Source organism: Octopus bimaculoides, chromosome 4, assembly GCF_001194135.2.
Source record: "Octopus bimaculoides isolate UCB-OBI-ISO-001 chromosome 4, ASM119413v2, whole genome shotgun sequence".
Classification (NCBI taxonomy): domain Eukaryota; kingdom Metazoa; phylum Mollusca; class Cephalopoda; order Octopoda; family Octopodidae; genus Octopus; species Octopus bimaculoides.
Genome location: NC_068984.1, coordinates 99189209 through 99194542, shown reverse-complemented (window position 1 = coordinate 99194542; position 5334 = coordinate 99189209).

Sequence of the window (5334 nt, the reverse complement as noted above, 5' to 3'; positions counted from 1 at the left end):
ATATATATATATATATATATATATATATATATACATATACATATGTATATATATGTATATATACATGTGTGTGTGTGTGTGTGCGTGTGTGTGCTTGTTTTTGTGTCAATGTTTGCCCCTCCCCCACTCGGCAACTGGTGTTTACATTCCTGTAATGTAGTGGTTTGGCATAAAGAGATCAATAGAATAAGTACTAGATTTAAAAATAAGTCCAGCCGGGTTGGTGGGCATTTATTCGACTAAAAACCCTTCAAGACAGTGTCCCAGCATGGCCACAGTCAAATGACTGAAACAAGTAAAAGATATAAGATAAAAGATAAAACTATGCAAACGTTTTCTCATTGGTTCATTTGCTAGAATGTTCCCTCTTATGATGTTATTGTTTAGTCTCAAGTCTGTGATCAAAGTCATTCCAGGTGTAATCATCCCATCATTTTCCATATATGAAAGAAACCCAGAATGACATGGTCTGATGTATTCTCTTTCAAGGTAATAGGGTGTGAATTTAGAGTGACCTGGTTGCTAACTCTAGCTTCTTGAAGGACTTCGCATAGATTCCTTTGTTGACCAGCTCTAAGACCGAATATGTTTTTTCTCATCCCTATTTTGATGACAATATATTACTTTTTAAGGTACCAGGCTGGCAGTATCATTAACACTCTGGGAAAAATGCTTAGCAACATTTTGTCTATGTTTATGATCTGAGTTCAAATTCCACTGAGGTCAGCTTTGCCTTTTGTCTTTTTAAGGTTGATAAAAGAAGTACCAGTTGAGCACTGGGATCAATGTAATCAATTGACTTATTCCTTCCTCCAAACTTGCTGGCCTTGTGCCAAAATTTGAAACTAATAGCTAACTTGTTAACCATAAATATTTGTTCATGCATATGGTTATGTCAAAGATTACCAATTTCTTCAAAAGATGCTACTTACTTCACCCTCAAGAATATCATTCTCTTAAATAGATGTATCATCATTTAATTCATTCTTATCAGTATCATATTTTTACACTTTTTTTTTTTAATATAATTGCTTGATTTGGGCATATCTATTTCAGTACAACATTTCACCATTTGCTGTAGTCCTTTGTGATTTCTTTAATAAATTTAAGCATCCTGAGAGTCCTCTTCACCATTTTTTTCTCAGACTTCATCTTTCATCAGTTTTTTTCTCCTCACTTGGATTACTTAGCACTTTTTTCTCATCAAACAATAAAATTTCTATACCTATCCCATCTCCATACAAACAGAATCTTCTCTCCTTCATACAAAATCAGATTCTCTTGTACCCAATTTTTCTCTCAGTTCATTTATGTTACACCATTTTTGCTTTGAACTTTATACTTCAAAATGAATGGGCTCACCTTGTTTCTTTCCTGTTTTCACAAATCCTCTGCATGCAATGCACGTTGTGTCCTTGAGCAAGACACTCTACTTTACATCGTTCCAGTCCACTCAGTTGGCAAATATGAGTAGTACCTGTATTTCGAAGGGCCAGCCTTGTCACATTTTATGTTACACTGAATGTCTCTGAGAACGACATTAAGGGTACACATGTCTGTGAAGCACTCAACAACTTGAACATTAATTTTACAAGCAGGCTGTTCCATTGATCAGATCTACTGCAACTCTTGCCATTGTAACCGATGGAGTGCCAGTTTAATGCCCATTTTTCATTAATATGCAACATTGCATTTCATGCACAATCTACTTCTCAGTTGAGAAATCCCTTTGCCATCTTCAGAAGTAATAAATTTCAAACCTTTATTTACACCATTCTTACTGTGGCTACTCTACATCATCATCATTAAACATCATAAAACATCCAAATTTCAATGATTGCAAAAGTCAAATAGAATTTCTTGTGGCAGATTTTCTACAGGTGGATGCCCTTCCCATTACCAATCCACATCAATATTTATAAATCAATAAACGATAATCTTAAACAATAACTATCTTATCTGATGGAAAAGTATGGACTGGACATGAGAAAGGAATCGGTTGATGTGTTTCTGAAACCATGAATACTTAAACAATAGTCATTCAGCAACATAGTAATAATGTTTCATGGAAGTTAATACATTTTACCTGTGCTACTAATGAGAAAGTTATGATTGTCTCACATGCTCATACTTTTAACTCAAACTCATATAGGTTTATGTTAAAGCAAAGTTACCCCCCCCCCAAAAAATACTAGTTTTAATTGACAACTATGATGATATTGAAGATGATGATAATGACAATAATATTAATTATAATAATGGTGATAATGATGATGATGATGATGATGATGATGATGATGATGATGATGATGAAGATGAAGGTAATGTTGATATTGAGTAGGAGAATAATCATATAAAAACATTATGATGCTAGTGGTGATGATGATGATGATGATGATGATGATGATGATAATGACCATAGCATTTTTGATATGTTAACAATTTTCTTAATAATAATTATGATGAGGAAGTAGATGAAAATAATGATGTGATGGTGATTAATGATGATGATGATGATGATGATGATGATGATGATGGTGGTGGCTATAATGATGATGACAATGATGATGTTGAAGATGATGATGGTGATGACAAAAACGACAATAGTGGTGGTGACAACAAGGACAATGATGATGATGATGGTGACGTCAATGATGCCAGCAACAACAACAGTGATGATGATGATGATGATGATAATGATGATGTTGATGATGATGATGATTAAATTTTCTTCTCACTATAATTTCTCTGTAATCAAATGTGGATCTACAGACCAATAATATCATGATGCAGACATTCAGACACATATGTCTGTATGTCCCTATCTATGATGGAATCTCAACCAATCTAAGAATAAACTAAAAATTCTCAATGTATTGGACTGAATTTCCATTCCTTTGTATAATGCATGGTGTGTGGTGTATGGTGTATGGTATGCCATTATTGTGGGGGAATGTTATTGCTAGTAAAGGTGGTTGTGGTGATGGTGGTAATGGTTGTGGCAGTGGTGGGAGCGGTGATTGTGATTTGTGATGGTAGAAGTGGTGGTGGTGGTGATAGCAGTGGTGGTGATAGCAGTGGTGGTGGTGGTGATGGTGGTGGTGGTGGTGCTAAAACTATCTCTTAAAACACGAAGTCAAAGATTTAGTTTCAATTTCAACTTGCCATCATATTTTTTCATTTTCACTTGAATAAATAGGGTTCTTTGGGAAATGCATGAATGTAATAACTTCATATTTATTGCCCTTTAAAATGTTCTAGCATGAAAAATTCATTAAATATGTAAAAATTATAGATGTGATCCAGAAGATGACTACCTAACTGATTAGTTAAGTTCAATCTACCATATTTTACAACCCCAAGCTTCAAGACAAACCAGTGAGGGAGCATCTAGATGGTTGTTTTGCTTGCTAGAAATAACAGCCAAATATTCATCAAGCTACACCTTGCCATCTTCAAAAAGGGAAGGATGCATTTAACGATATAGTCTTGGATATGTTAATAAAAAATAAGATAGGGTAGTTATGTCTGGAAAGCTTTTATCGTATGAAGAGAGCTGACTTGAAATTATGCAGAAACAAAAACTAGTTTATAGAACATGTTATTTATCTAACGTTCAAACTTTGACCATCCCCACTTCATTTCTGGTATATTTTACATATGACTACCTTATCCTATATATTCATAGGTTTTAATATGGTTAACTTAGATATATGGGGCATGCAGGCATGGCTGTGTGGTTAAGAAGCTCATTTTTCAACCACATGGTTTCAGGTTTAGTTCCACTGTACAGCTCTATGGGCAAGTGTCTTTTACTATAGTCCAGAGTCAATTAATGCTCTGTGATTCAATTTGGTTATTGGAAGCCAATTGTACATATATATATATATATATATATATATATATATATATATATATATATATATATATATATGTATTCAGGTGATAATCTTGAAAAAATATAGAAAAAAGTGAAAGGGGTACAGTGAACTTGCTGTAAGGAGTGGAATATCCAACGTTTCTGATTAAACCCCTTGTCAGGGAGCAGAGAAAAAGAGAAGAAAAAGAGAAAAAGAGAAGAAAAAGAGAAAAAAGTCAAACAGAGTTTACATCCTCTCAGCTTGAAAAACTGGCTGCAACTGATAATGGATGCAGAATAACATGGGCTGCTAATGTGAAACAGAATTTATAAGAGAGAGTGTGCAGAAAGGAGAAGGAAAAGGGTGATGTAGCGACTCTTTTTCTCTGCTCCCTGACAAAGGATTGAATCCAAAATGTTGGATATTCCACTCCTCATGGCAAGTTTTGTTTGATTTATGTACTTGCTTTTATATTAAATTTTACTTTTTATTTTCGATTCTTTGTATAAGTCATGTTATTCTTTATATGAGATGATTTCTTTCTTGTGTCTCAGATCTTTATGTAGACCCACAGCACACTATAACTACTAAAATGTATTGTTATAAAAATGAACGAAATGGTGAATAAAAAATGAGGTTCCATATAAGATTTTGTTGTTGAAATTTGTGGGCAATAAATTCCTTATATTTCTACAATACGCGAAATGTTTTAACCTTTTTATACAATTCCTAATAGTAGTTAACTATATAAATACAGTTGGACTTTTTCATGTATATCAAATGGCTATGAGGGTCTACCTAAGTAAAATAGGAATCAAAGAGGCCCATAGGCAAAAAGTGGATGAGAACCACAGATCTAAACAAAGTCGCTATATCTCCACAAAATACACACACAACTTAATATCAAAATGACATCTTATTCACATTGCCCTCGCCATTCTACAGATACTGCAGCAAAACTACACTACCCTTACACTAATCACCAAAAAACCAAGCTGCAAAAACAACAGATATCAAGTAACACCCCACCCCACACCACCACCACCACCAGCATACATCCACACATCTACATCAAATCCAGTGTCTTGCTTGTTCTAAAAAAAAAATAGAAGTTGCATGCAACAACTCCATAACATCTACGTACAAACAATACATCAGTTCCATCATTGACAATGCTTGTCCTGCAAGGACAACGACAATAAACTAAAAAGTGCACAAATGAGTGCACTACACAACATCACAGTTTGTACACAGACCACACCCTTAGATCACTTACACAATAGAATAAAAATGCATTAAACATGAAAAAAATCCCCTGAGCATGGGAAATGTATGACTATTTAGGGCATGGGGACACCAATTTGTTGCCTGGAGACTCACAAGTCAAAGGTTAATATATGTATGCCATGACTTTCTGTCAATAAAAAAATTCTGTAGGCCTCAGTGCATTACTTTGCCCAGGGGACTATAATGT